We start from the raw sequence: 15,482 nt of genomic DNA on the forward strand, positions 1-15,482 counted from the left end.
TCCCCTCCCCCCCATTCACATGCTCTATCTCTCTCTCTCTAAAATAAATAAATAAAATCTTTAAAAAAGAAGAGAGATGGCAGAGTTTTAAAAGAATTAAGAAGAATAAAAGGCAAAAGACAAATGTCCCAGTAACAATGAGAAAGAAAGAACAGCAAATAGGAATAAATCATATGCATCAGGGTTCTCCAAAGAAACAAAACCAATAGGAAATACAGAGTATAAATATATCTAGATAGATATCTATACTTAGATACCTAGATATATTTATATATGTATACAACAATGGAATATTACTCAGCCATCAGAAAGGATGAATACCTACCATTTACATTGATGTGGATGGAACTGGAGGGTATTATGGTAAGCGAAATAAGTCAATCAGAGGGGCGCCTGGGTGGCTCAGTCGTTGAGCGTCTGCCTTCGGCTCGGGTCATGATCTCAGGGTCCTGGGATCGAGCCCCGCATTGGGCTCCCTGCTCCGCGGGGAGTGTGCTTCCCACTCTCCCTGCTGGTGTTCCCTCTCTCACTGTGTCTCTCTCTGTCAAATAAATAAATCTTTAAAAAAAAAAAAAAAAAAAAAGAAAGAAAGAAGTCAATCAGAGAAAGACAATTATCATATGGACCCATATGTGGAATATAAGAAATAGCGCAGAGGATCATAGGGGAACGGAGGGAAAATTGAATGGGAAGAAATCAGAGAGGGAGACAAACCATGAGAGACTCTTGACTCTGGGAAACAAACTGAGGGTTGCAGAAGGGGAGATGGATGGGGAGATGGGGTAACTGGGTGATGGACATTGAGGGCACGTGATATGATGAGCACTGGGTGTTATGTGCAACTGACGAATCAATGAACACTATATCTGAAACTAATGATGTACGACGCATTGGCTAATTGAATTTAAATAAAAAAATAAAAATAAATTCACTTAAGTATACAGAGAGAGAGAATGAGATCTACAGGGTAGGCCAGTAGGCTGAAGACCCAGAAGAACTGCAGTTCTAGCCCAAAGGCAGTTCTGCTGGCAGAATTCGTTCTTGTTCTGGAGAGGTCAGTTTTTGTTCAATTAAGGCCTTCAACTGATTGGACGAGACTTATCCACATTATGGAGGGTAATCTACTTTACTCAAAGTCCACTGATTTAAATGTTAATCTCATCCAAAAAACTCTTTCATTGAAACATTCAGAAGAATGTCTGATGAAATATTTGGGTACTATGGCCCAGAAGTTAGAGCATAAAACTAACCACGTATCATATATCCCCTGAATGCCAAGGCAATTTCCATTTACCATGTAAGATACCTGCAGCTGTAAATACTTGAGAATCCACTTTAGAAATCACTTGATATATAAAATAGAGAAACAGATGTTAGGTTATTGCAAATATTTTAAAATAATAGGAACATCTATACTTAAGGTTCTAGTACAAAAATTTAAAGGATGAAAAACTGTCAAATAGTGGAAGTGTCTGAAAACTGATTTTAAAAGGATGTATCTTGTAAACAGTTTGTGAGAAGTCATTCTATTTTTCCTAAAACTGGGAACAAGGGGTAAGAAAATAATCAAGAGACCATAGACTGGCACAATAGAGATAATTCTCTCCCACCTCACTCTTTTTTTTTTTTTAAGTAGACTCTATGCCCAGCATGGAGCTCAAACTCACAAACCCATGACCCTGAGATCAAGACCTGAGCTGAGATCAAGAGCTAGATGCTCAACCAAATGAGCCACCCAGGCACTCTTCCAACCTCACTCCTTTACAAAAAACTAACTTGACCCTCTCTTCTCCTTCTCAGCAGCTAGAATCTAAGAGTCAGAGGGAATGAAACTAACCCACTGTACTTCACCAACATGGCCCCCAACTGATATTTGACAAAGGCCTAGAAACATTCTCTGCTAGGTATAATGAGCCAAAGTAGCCTCAACTAAATCCCCAACAACTTCAGGCCTTGAAACAGGGCAAAAATTTGACATATTAAAAAATACAGTGTGGCCTTCACTATCATTATCCCACATCTTTATTCTAATGAATAAAAATCGGTAGACTGGCCCTTAATGTGTTAAATACTCTAAGAAACATCTCCATCAGATTTGTCTCCACATGACTTCCTTGAAATGCCAAAAAGTTACAGCTTATACTATTGTTCCTTAGTTTTTCTTTTTTTTTTCAAAGATTTTATTTATTTATTTGAGAGAGAGAGACAGAGAACATGAGCAGAGGGGAGGGGCAAAGGGAGAGGGAGAAGCAGACTCCCCACTGAGCAGGGAGCCTGATGCAGGGCTCATCCCAGGACCCTGAGATCATGACCTGAGCCGAAGGCAGACACTTAACTGACTGAGCCACCCAGGCACCCATATTGTTCTTTAGTTTTTCGATACAGATTTTAGATTTGCTCAAGCAGATCTCCTAATTCTCAGAATGATATGTATGTGTTGAAGATCTTTATCTTCAGGGCATGCAGTAAAAATATATAAGGTCTATTCATAATGTATATCATGGTTAGTGAATCTTTGAATTTAATCACTCTTTCCAAATAAGTTGATTTTCAATATGTCTTTCTTAAAAGGTTATCTTTCATTTTCTATTCTTATACATAAGTATCTCCCAGAAATAAACTCTAAGTTTCCTTCCATTTCAATACCTTCATTGTATAATCATTTTCAACGTTGACAAGCTCTAATTACCTACATAATATGAGGTAGAAAAATTCTTTCTATGACAGGCCATTAAATAATATTTCTGAGATAAAGACTTCTGATCCATGGCCTTGCCCTGCAATAGTACATGCATTTCAGGTTCCTCCATATACCTGAAACAGACCGTTGAGAACATCACAGAAAAGTACTAGTGTGAGGAGAGCTAAGTAAACACGTACATCGTACATCAGGAAGGCCATATACTGTAGCCAATTCCCAACTCCACTTTAATTCCCAACCCCCCAGAAACTGCTCAGCCATTCATGATATTTGATACTGAAGTACTTACAAAATATAGTCAATCATTACATTGGTTGTATGATAAAAGATAACTGTCAAAACTTAGTAGTGAGCTGGGAAATTATTTTAACAACATACAATAGCCATGATTTCATCCTTCCAAAATATCTTTAAGAAATCTGTACTAGCTGTTTGCCATCTAGCTGTTTGTCATTTAGAGAATTACTAAATTCTCTAAAACCAGAGTTTAAAATACATAACACATGACTGTATATTATAAAGCTAAAGGGTGGGACACCTGGGTGGCTCAGTCATTAAGCGTCTGCCTTCAGCTCAAGTCATGGTCCTGGCATCGAGTCCCATATAGGGCTCCCTGCTCCACGGGAAGCCTGCTTCTCCCTCTCCCACTCCCCCTGCCTGTGTTCCCTCTCTCGCCGTGTCTCTCTCTGTCAAATAAATAAATAAAATCTTTTAAAAATAATAATAGATAAATAAATAAGAAATAAAGCTAAAGGGTGAAAGTGTTGATATAACAGCTGCTTTACAAACCTTACTTTGAAAATTTAGGATGCTAGGACTTATGTCCCTGAAGTTATCATAAAATGACAGCTAACAGCAATTATATAAAATTTACTGACAAGGTATGGGATTCAGTTATTATAAAATTTCCCAATCCGTTTCTAGGCAATCATTTGCCTGCAGCCCTTCTAAACAGTGCTTAAGAATTATGTGAACATCTTATTTAATACTGACTATAATTTATTTGTAAGGAGCTACAGTAGAATGGACAGTTGTAATATGCTTCTCACAGATACACTAAAAGCCAGCTTTCATTTAGACAATGTTACATAATCTTGGAGAATGGGGTAAAAAAAAATAGACACTAGCCACCAGGTAAAGTTGGTATACAGAAACCAAAATATTAATTCACTTTCGCAAAGTTGACAAGACTAGAATATCCTTTATCATATACATAAGTGGCATGTGTACTTTTAAGTGTACTTAATTGGAGCTCATCAAAATAGTATTTTATAGGTAAATTTTATTCAGGGTCCCAACAGAAAACATATAGGTAACTTGAGAAAAGTTCAATAAGCTTCACAAGGTAGGCAAGATGTAGGAAAACCAAAAAGAATAGTATCCTGGGCAGTTGAGCCTTGGGTCTGAATGGGCAAGGGAAGAAAGAGAGGGGTGGGCCACTTTAAAAGAAGTTATCCCTTTAGTGGAGGCCAATAGCAACTCCCTCTTACCTCTGATTGGGATTCCCTACTGGCCCAAACCAATGGGAAACCAGAGGACAAGGAATTCATTGATACAATCCATTTAGGTTAGCTTCCCAGAGCAAAAAGCAGGTGGAAAAGTTTAAGGAATGGCTCTAGTGGGAAATGTAAGAGAGTTAGTATAGCAGATATTTTTTTTAAAGATTTATTTATTTGAGAGAGAGAGCATGAGCAGGAGGGCAGAGGGAGGGAGAATCTCAAGCAGACTCCACACTCAGTGTGAAGCCGGATGCAGGGCTCAATCCCAGGAACCTGAGATCATGACCTGAGCCAAAACCAAAAGTCCAATGCTTAACCGACTCAGGTGCCTCCATAGAAGATTTTTTTTAATGAGGTAAAGTGAGGTTGACATATCCCTTTGGTCCATGAAGGAGCTTCAAGGGGTTTAAGAATTAGGAGAAGCAGGGGGCACCTGGGTGGCACAGCTGGTTAAGCAACCAACTCTTTATTTCAGTTCAGCTTATATGATCTCAGGGTCATGAGATTGAGCCCCGAGTCGGACTCCACACTGGGTGTGGAGCCTGCTTTTGATTCTCTTTCTCCCTCTCCTTCTGCCCCTCCCCTTTCCCCCACATTCTCTCTCTCTCTCTTAAAAAAAAAAAAAAGAATTAGGAGAAGCAGATTGTCATAGATCATTACAGTAATGACCCTGGCAAATCACACCTCTGAGTATCCACACCCTTGTTCACCTCCCCTTATATTGACCCTGGGCTTGGCCATATGACTTGATATGATCCATGGAACATCAGCACACATGATACAAGCAAAAGTTTAATAGGTGACCTCTTGTAATACTGCCCTGATATGTCTATGCCATGAAGACATCCAGAATGAAATACCATGTGGAAAGAGAGGACCAGCTGTCCTGGTTGTCCCAGCTGAGCCTCACCCCCAGCAGATCTGTTAACTGAACACCTCAGCATGAATAAGCCCAATCAGAAAAACTACCCAGTCAACCCACAGAATCATGAGAAATAATTGTTTTTGTTGTAAGCACCGGGTTTAGTATGGTTTATTAAGCAGCAATAGATAACTGAACACAACCTGATTTGACTGAGGAAGGGCTAAACTCCAGTGCCATAAGAATCAATCATGTTCAAATGATATCCCTACAACCTATTCTCTCTGCCTCTCAACTCAGCTCTACTCTCTTCCCCTCTGTGTGTTAACTTAATTCTCAAAGAAGTTTTCCTCTTGTGGTCAAAAGATGGTTGTAGCAGGATTTAGAGAAAACGGAACCCTCGTGCACTGTTAGTGAGAATGTAAACTGGTACAGCCACCGTGGAAAACAGTGTGGAAGTTCCTCAAAAAATTAAAAATAGAAATACCATGTGGTCCTGTAATTCCACTGCTAGGTATTTACCCAAAGAAAACAAAAACACTAATTCAAATATAGAAAAAAAAAAAACAAAAACAATAATTCAAATATCCATTTATTGTAGCATTATTTAAAATAGCCAAGATATGGAAGCAACCCAAGTGTCCATCAATAGATGAATGGATAAAGAAGATGTGGTATATATAGCTTGGAATATTAGCCATAATATTCCAATCCTACTTCACTTCCTTGGTCTGCCTTTTTTACTCCGCAGACTGACACAATGGAATATTAGCCATAAAAAAGAATGAGATCTTACCATTTGTAACAACATGGATGGACCTAGAGGGCATTATGCTAAGTGAAATAAGTCAGACAGAGAAAGACAAATACCACACAATTTCACTTATATGTGGCATCTAAAAAAAACAAAATGAATGAACAAACAAAATGCAGAAACAGACCCATAAATACAGAGAATAAACTGATGGTTGCCAGAGGGGAGGGGTTTGGGAGAGAGGCAAAATGGGTGGAGTGGGAAGTACAGGCTTTCAGTTTGGGATGAATAAGTCATAGGGATGAATGGTACAGCACAGGGAATACAGTCAATGGTACTGTAATGGTGTTGTATGGTGACAGAGGGTAGTTACACTTGTCATGAGCATAGCATAACATATAGACTTGTTGAATCACTATGCTATCCCCCTGAAACTAGTGGAACATTGTGTGTCAACTATACTTCAATTTAAAAAGAGAGATGGTTGTAGCACTTCCAGATTTTACATCCTCAATATGCAATATGGACTTTTTCTCAACAGTTGGACAAAAAAGTTAAATCTGACTCTCACTGGCCCAAACTGGGTTGTTTCTACCTGCAAACCAATCACTGTAGCCAGGTGGGTAGGACTGGAGTGGTTAAGCCAATCAGGCCCTACCCTAGAGCTGAGAGTGAGTAGTTGCATCCAAATAATATGAGCTGAGAGTAAATGAAGGATGGATCCACAAAAAAACTACGAGAACTTGGAAAAGGATCCTGTGGATGCCAGGTAGCCAAAACTGATGAATTTGTAGTACGAATCCTAAATGCATATCTCTACCCTTCACCTTTCTCCCAAATTCTAGGCTTTTTTATTCAATTGCATACTTGGTATTTTGTATGGAATGTCTACAAACATCTCAAACTTTAAATGTCCCAAACTGAACCACCTATGTAAAACAGGCCTGGAGGTGGAGTGCTCCCCTTATTCTTTGTTGTAGCTCCCAAATCTTACCCCCACTCTCCTCCTGCCAAAGCCCCATAATCTTTGAAGTAAGCCAATAGATTTTAACACTAGCTTCTTGTCCTTGTTACTGTCATCTTTCAAACCTTACATTCTCAGTTTCTCATCCTCCTTCCCTCCCATGATCATCTTTCAAACCCCTGCATCATACCCCCTCATTCACTGATGACTCTAGCACCTGTTTGTCTTTATTCTCACCACCACTCTTATCATAGTGTTAACATCCACAGTGATGATTCACCTAATACCTTACATTCTCAGTTTCTCATCCTCCTTCCCTCCAATGATCATTTCATTCTTCCAGCTCAACCACCCCATCCTGCAGTAACGCTGTTGACTCCATCCTTACCAACAATTATACTACCTCTAAAATCTCAAATTCCAGAACCCCATTCTCTAATGCTCCCATTTCCTATCATTTCTAGTCTTCCCACTGCAGCTCTTCCTTGGACTTAATGAAATGTCCAGTCCACAGACACCATCTCTTCCTCACTACAAATCATCCCCTTACCCAGTTTATATTTCCTTGTTTTTTATTCAAATCATTTCCTTACAAACACTCTTTAACTCTTTAGTCCTTTCTTCCTTCATTATCTTGCCTGGCAAAACTTTAAGCCTAATTAATCCCACCTACTCCATACCTGCACCCAAGTGTCTGAATATTTCTAGAAAAGGAAAGCTTAAAACTTTATTCATAAAAATTTATGGCCATAAATGTGATGGGCACACAACTCTGGCAACCAATCCTACTTCACTTCCTTGGTCTGCCTTTTTTTACTCTGCAGACTGACAATTTCACATATCCTTTTCCTAAACCTCTTGTACCTCATTATTTTCCATTCTCACTTGATGACCTCGCCTCATGATTATTTGAGAAAATACAAACAATAAGTCAGGATCTGCATTATCTGTACCTATACTTCCTGCCGTGGAGCAAGAGACATCTACTGCTTACTACCAGAAGCCACAGCCCCAGGATGTCAACCACTGCATGATTTGCAGGTATCAGGGTCATCAAGAAATATGACTCACACAGGCACTGGATGTAACACTTTACTCACACAAGAAGCAGAGCAAAATCAGCCTCAATAGTGAGCATCAGTCCCCGATGGCCAGCGCATTTCACCCCACAGTTGATGCACAGATGATCTACACACACTCCTCCTGTGTTGCAGGTGAAGGATCCCCACCTCTCCCTGCCAGAACAGATATAGCAGTGGGGTTGGCCAGGTGCCATATGATGCACACACTTTAGGCAGAACAAAGTAAATATCAAATCAGGAACAGGGAAAGATACTCCCAAACAAATCTATACGCCCAGTACAGGGTATGAGAGCTCATCTCCATGTACAGAAATGTTCCAGGTCCAAGGCACACTGTTATGCTGCCACACAAGGGTCAACAGACTGTGCATGACTGCCTTTCTCAATGGTCCACCCCCCGCAACCATTGTTCAGCTGCTTAAATAGCAGATAAAGTGCATAAAATGTGATAGGACCACTGTCTGCCCCAAATCTGGAGGTACAGCTGGATCTAATGGGGCCCTTGAACAATCTATATGGATGCAGTTTGCCTGCACAGCCTACCTGTCATTTTGAGGCAGTACTTCATCAAGGTCTCTAGGAGAACAAGACCCAGGATGACGATCAGGCCTACCCTTGAGGATGGTCCCTAATTAGGAACCCCAAGTGCCTGGATTAAACCAACTAAGGAGTTTTTTAAAAAATGAGTCAGGGGGATGGGGACTGCAGGTATATAGTCAGTAATCATCCCACCTGAGCATGGATGTTCTTTAGTTTTTACCTTACCTGAATTATTGATATATACACAAGAGTTGTTGGCAATAATACAAATGCCTCAGTTCTGCCAACAGATAATCGAGGCTATTCAGTTATCCATCACTACCTTAGCTAGTGAGTTTTGTGAGTCTTGTTGGTTTTGGATAGCTTGGAGGTCTGAGTCATTCTGTACCAGTCAGGCCATCACAATGGGAATATGGGATTACGGCCTTAACCTTTAATTTAGAGGACTTCTCTCTACCACATAGTATGGGTGTAAGTCTTCTGTAGGAATCTCATTCACTTCGGTTTTATCTATCCAGTTTTGCCAACAAAAGCCATATTGCTCCATGGATCAACTCTGTGCTGTCCTTTTTTTCCCCCTTTATAATCTCTTGAATTCCCCTTTTGGCCCTCTGGGCATGGATTCCCCTTGTTTTCTATCTGTTCAGCCCAAGTTGTCAGAAACCATTGAAATCATTTTATTGTTTTTTATCCCAAGCAAGACTTTTGAGTGGAGCTTTTCCATTGTTTCCCCCACGGTCATTTCAGAGACAACAGTAGTGATAGCAGGGTCTTCCACTGGGAAGGGCCTTATTGCATGAAGGCCTCCAATGCATCATCCATGTCCCCAGAGGCACGGTCATATAATCAGGTGTCTATGGCTTTTACCTGAAATGCAGGCTTTATGAATGATTTTCCAGAGAGTCTTAAGGAAGTCCTATAGTTGAGAATACTGTTCTCATACTCCTTGCAATCTACATCAAGAGTGACATGGACTTATCTCTCTGTCCTGTTTGTTGCCTTATTCAATGCAAGCAAAAAATGCATTGCAGCAAGGGGTCAGTGGTTAGCTTCAACTGCACCACTCAGCCTGAGACATTTGGGTCTGCAAGGCCTTCTCATCAAACAGGGGCACCAACCAAGCTGCACAAGACTCTCCTGGCCTCTGCCCATATCTTTCAGTTTTTGTATTTCACTCTCTGAAAAGGGCCTCATTTCAACAGTTTCATTTTCAGCAACATCATTGGCGGTTTGCATTTAGTGAAAACAAAGTCTTACTTGGGGCTTTTAAGCAATTTGGATCAAGCAAAGCTTTCTACATGGGGGCCTTTGATTCCCCTTGGGTGTCATCTGCAGCTTCTGCATGTGGGAGCTAGAGGACAGTGATGGAGCGTGAAGGTGGCCAGAAGCCAGGTTAATTTTCCAGGTTTTTTTAGGGCCCACCTCTTGCATTTCTGCCCTTATCCATCATACCAGTTTATCCTTGTTGATAGGGAAATTGCCTACATCTCATTTATTCCCATTCGGCCAGAGAGAGCCCAGTACTCAGTCAACCTCCCTCAGGAGCTGACACCACCGTGGGATGGCTGGACTGATGAACGCCATGCGTCTGCATCATGTACTAACATTGTTGGTGACCTTGCTCACTGCCCTAAACTGTTGAGCAACTAACACCTGTTGCCAACCACCAGGAAAAGCAATAGCAAGATGTCAGCCTACTGCAGAGTTTGCAGGTGTTGGCACTGCCAAGAAAGACATGACTCACACAGACACTGGATGGAACAACACTTTATTCACAAAGAAGAGATCAAGCAAGATCAGCTTCAACAGTGACTGCCAGTCCGTCATGGCCAGTGCATCTTGCCCCGAAGATGACTCAATGAGGTGATCCGTACTCATCTTTTTATGTGGCAGGTGAAGAATGCCCTTCCCTTCTCACCAGGAACAGATATAGCAATGGGGTTGGCCAGGTGCCAAATGATGTACATGCTTTAAGCAGAAAAAAGAGGTATGTATCAAATCCTGAATAGGGAAAGATAGTCCCAGACAAGTCCAAATGCCCAGGGCAGGCTGGTAGGACTCCTTATCTCCATGAAAGAAAATGTTCCAGGCCCTAGGCACACTTATGCAGTTATGCAAGGGTCAATGGGCTGTGCATGACTGCCTTTCCCAACACCGTTTTAACAAATAAAACAGATGAATTGTTCTTGCTCCAATCAAAGACCTCCATCTGCATTCTGGAAAAGATCTCCTCTTCTCAAGGATTTTCCTCCTACTTTTTTTTCTTTTTGCCTTAAAAAAAAGCAGTCCCTTGACCTATGACCCTCTCCAGCTACTGACCCATTTCTGCCTTCTCATCTCATTTTCTCCTCAGTCCTCTTCAACTGGGCTTCCATCATCACTATTTCACTGAGACTGTGTTCTTCGTGTTGCCAAACCCAATGGTCGTTTCTGTTATCATACCTGACCTTTCAGGAGCATTCCAAATCACGTATCTCTCTCCTTCTTCATTTCCAAGATATCACACTCTCCAGTTTTACCTCTAAGGGGTCTCCTTTGCTGGCACTTCCTTCTCTACTAGAACTGTAAACTAAGCAGTGCACCGAGGTTCTGCTCTGTCCTGGGCTTTCTCCTCTTTATTTATACTCTTTCCCTGATGATCTCAGTGTCATGCTTTAAATATCTTACTCATGCCAATGACACTCAAGCCCTGACCTCTCCTGAATTTTAGACTCATGTATCACACTGTCCTTGACATTTCCACATATATAAGGCTTTTCCCCTAATTTAAGCTCTTTATTTCATGAACTTAACACTTTACTATTTCATAGAGTATTCACAAGATTTTCTTCAATTCACATTTTTCTGTTCTGCCATCAAACCTAGACTTTACTGACTAGTTCAGTTTAGAAACTGGAAAAAAGAACATTATACTAAGATTCTTTCATTCTAATTTTTGAAGTTTGATTTTTTTTTTTTTTCCTGCTTTGGAATACTTATGCTTACACTACTTAACATGGCATACATACTTCTACCATGATTTTAGCAAAAGTTGTAATAGTGAACTCTATTCTCATGCATTATCTATCCAGATCTTTGTGTGTACTGAAATGTTTCCAAAAGTTGTCTACTGTAAGGTATCTGCACACACTATAGTACTGGTTCTAGACTACTGCAGTTGGCACTTTTCTCTTTTCTCCCCACACTTGTCCATGCACAAAACTTCAATCATCCTCCCTATATTCGTTTGTCCTTCTCTAGCTCTGACTTTTCTCTTGGGCTTCATTTCTACATTTCTGATGATCCATTGGATATGTAACGCAATGTTCCACCCCATATTTAACACAAGAGAAAATGAATCTTTTCCCTTCTCCCAAATCAGTAACTGACTTCCCTCTTCCTCTCAATGGAGTTGCTGTTCTCTTGGCTGCCCAGGCTCCATGCTGCTCCCACGTCTCATCACATCCTGCGACTTCTTCCTTCAACACAGCAATATCATGCCTTCATGACATTATGAATTTGGGAAAAGAAAGACTTGGGAATATTAGTTAACTGAAATCTCTATGCCTCACTTTTTCCATCTCTACTGCAAGGTTAAAAATACATACCAGGATTATCTGAAGATTACATGAGCTAAAGTGCAGAAGAACCTAACAGCACCTAAGTTCTGTGTGTTGTTTTCTTCCCTGCCGTCCATTTCCATGGCCAAAATTATAATGGTGTCCCTCACAATATTTCATCTAAATGACTGCACCAATTTCTAACCTCTGCTTTTAATCTTTCCTCTAAAACACTATTTGGTTCACATTATGATCTTATCCAAGTCTTTAATGACTACTTTTTAAAGCAGAGGTATCTAAAGTTAGATAGACACTTCTTACTAAACTATAAACTCAGGAAGGACAAGGACTTCTGTGTATTCTTATTAGCTTTCCCTGAAGCACATGGCATGCACCAGGGGCTCAGTGAATATTTTTTCCAAAAAATTATTAAAACGTTGATTGTATCTAAAAGTGTGTTAAGAATATGGAAACTTATTTTTAGCATACTGAAGCATACATATTTAATTTCAGTTCTGACCTTTATATGGTCTTTCTTAAATCACTTCAAATATTTGGTAGCAATTTGCTTGACTGTTTTAGGTGTAAGGAGCAATGACTGATGGCTTCATCTCCCAGTATGCTTCTATGTTCCTTGACGAGATAAACTCCTTGAATGAGGTGTGTACCCGCTTCACAGTCATTGCCATGTTCACTGGAGGGCAGTGTTGTCAACAGGCAAGTTCTGGATTCATTTCATTCTGCATTTGTTAATTATTAGTTTGAGTCAAAAGTTGATACAGAAGGTTTTTTGATTTGGGTGTTTTTTTTTTTTTTTTTTTTTAAAGATTTTATTTATTTATTTATTTGAGACAGAGAGAATGAGAGAGAGAGAGAGAGCACATGAGAGGGGGGAGGATCAGAGGGAGAAGCAGCCTCCCTGCTGAGCAGGGAGCCCGATGCGGGACTCGATCCAGGGACTCCAGGATCATGACCTGAGCCGAAGGCAGTCGCTTAACCAACTGAGCCACCCAGGCGCCCTGGGGTTTTTTTTTTTTAAAGACTGGAATATGTTTCAGGTATGCAGTACCACACTTACCCTAAAACAGTGGTTCTCAAACTTCTATAGGTATATGAATGTCTGTAGACCTGTGCTGTCCAATACAGTAGCCACTTGCCATATGGTAATGAGGCACTTGAAATAGGGACAGTCAAACCAAAATGTGCTGTGACTGTAAAATACACGCTGGATTGCAAGGAATGCAAAAAAGGAATGTAAAATATCTCAATAACTTGTACTAATCATATGTTGAAATGAAAATATTTTGGTTATATTGGGTTAAAAAATGTATTAGAATTGCTGATTCTTTTTATTTTTTTAAAATGTGGCTACTACACTATTCAAAACTACATATGCAACTCGTATTTGTGGTTCATGTTATGTTCTTGTTGAACAACATTGGCTCATATGCTTGTTTGAAATGTTTCCTGGGTCCCATTTTTGGAGATTCTGCTTTGGTAGTTGCAGGTTAGGGCACAGAAATCTGATATTCATTAGATCTCCAACTAATTCAATTGATAAGTCAGGATAGGTAATCATTGTTTTATACTGCTTTTGACCAGGTGATTTGGGTCATCTCCAACACAGCAGTAATTCAAAGATAACAGAGTAATATTTTTCAATTTCGATTGTGTAATAATTGCCACCCCATAAAGTCATATGTACGTTTTTCAATTAGCAAAACACACTTCAAAATATAAACACAACACAACCATTTTGTGGGAATGGAAGGATGGTGGGAAAAATTAAGCAATATCTATCACAGACTTAATTGACTCACTTCTAGAAATTGATCTTGCAGATCTTCTCACAAATACACTGTATCTGAAATTCACTTCAGCACAATTTGAAAGTGAAAAATTGCAAACTGAGGAAATAAATTATGATACGTCCAACTGAATACTATGCAGCGTATAAACAAGAATAAGTTCATCTATATGTACTGATACGGAAAATAATCTAGATTAATGAGGGGGCAAGTTGCAGAAAAGTATACAGATCTTATCTGCACATATGAAATATGAAAAAATATGTATATGTTTGTATATGCATAGAAAGTAAAAAACTATGAATAGTGGTTACTGTTAACAGTGGGGAGATTCCCAGTGATATGGAAAGGAACTTTTTGCTTTTTGTACTGTTTTAATTTTTTCACTATGAGCAACACGCAAATTTACATTTACATTAAAAAATACTGTTGAAAAATCTACATAATGCCTAGCCAAGTAAGTACTTCACCACTTAGGTTCCTGTTACAGATATTTGCTTTTCACTATTATCTTTTAATCTGCAGTCTGGTCTTTAATTTTCTAAATTTTCTAAATGAATTTTTAAATTAATTTTCTAAATTAATTTAGAAAATTATATTCTTTCATTAATATTCCACCACTTATATTCTTTCATTCATTCAACCAATCGTTACCAACAACCTACTATATGCCACACAGAACACTGCTCTAAGGCAGAACAATAAACAGTGGACACAAACCGTATATTCCTTACGCATTGGCAGGACAATAAACAAACCCACACATAAATAATAATTAGTAATGAATGCCATGAAGACCTGAATTTTCAAATGCTAGAATGTTCAAATGTCATGTGTGCTTGTGTGTGCATATACACGTATTCGCTCACACAGTCATTGCTACTTAATTTTTTTGAGTTATTTGTATATAGTATTCGGGGATATTTCTGAAATTTAACTTTCTCCTGCATTCATTTTAACTATCTTAGCGCAAAGTAAAAACAGCAAAACTTTTCAGTTGTGCGAATTTAGGCAATTAGCTGCTTTAGGGCCTTAATTTTCTCCTCTGCCAAATGGGGTATTTACCTCTCAGGTTGGCTGTCTCGGGAAGAATTCTAGGTGCTGATCATATAACTCAACAGCAGTGCCGGGCACAAGGAAGCGCGGGGGTGGGACGGGCCCCAGTAGGGCAGGGACGCCCGCACTGGGGCGCAGCTGGGCCGCGTGCAGCGCGGCGGGCGGGCTCTCTGGGGAGGCGCGGTATTCTCGCCGTGGACCGCAGGAGAAATGCGGCGCTTTCACGTACTTTTTTCACCCGAGCACTTCTGTACGCCAATTTCTCTCTCCGGGCGTGCGGGGGCCAGTGCCTGCCAGCTCGTGCGGCGCCCGCTGGACGTCAACTCCCGCCCGGCGCCGGCCAACTAACCAGCCCGACTTCTCGAGAGGGCAATACGCTGAGGCCGCCCTGCGCTGCAAAATTCCAAGTCCACTCCCGGCCCCGAGCCGGCCAATCTGTTCTGGGCAGACTTGGCCCGGAGCAGGCGGTAGTCTCGCCTCCAAACTGCAGCAGTTAGTTTGAATTCTGGCGCCACTCCCGCGCCACGTAGAGCCAGACTCGGGAAGCGACGGATCGCCGCGCGCACTGGGCGCGCACCGGGAACTGGGCGAGCGTGCGGTGGGCGGGCGACGCGCGCACCACGCCCCGGAACCAGCCCCCGAAAGAAAAGAACCGCCGCGCGCGCTCCCGCTCTCTC

At 40.7% G+C, this 15,482-nt stretch overlaps 1 long non-coding RNA gene across 1 annotated transcript; it reads right to left on the reverse strand.

Annotated features, from left to right (window-relative positions):
* Nucleotides 1–10,153: 10,153 nt before the first annotated feature.
* Nucleotides 10,154–15,445, reverse strand: LOC118541944 (uncharacterized). The gene is made up of 2 exons (XR_004920343.2): nucleotides 14,815–15,445; nucleotides 10,154–10,370 (listed from the first exon to the last, which is right to left on the reverse strand). It is a non-coding gene; the product is annotated as an uncharacterized LOC118541944 (long non-coding RNA).
* Nucleotides 15,446–15,482: the final 37 nt, after the last annotated feature.

The sequence above is a fragment of the Halichoerus grypus genome, chromosome 9 (genome assembly GCF_964656455.1).
Source record: "Halichoerus grypus chromosome 9, mHalGry1.hap1.1, whole genome shotgun sequence".
NCBI classification, from domain to species: domain Eukaryota; kingdom Metazoa; phylum Chordata; class Mammalia; order Carnivora; family Phocidae; genus Halichoerus; species Halichoerus grypus.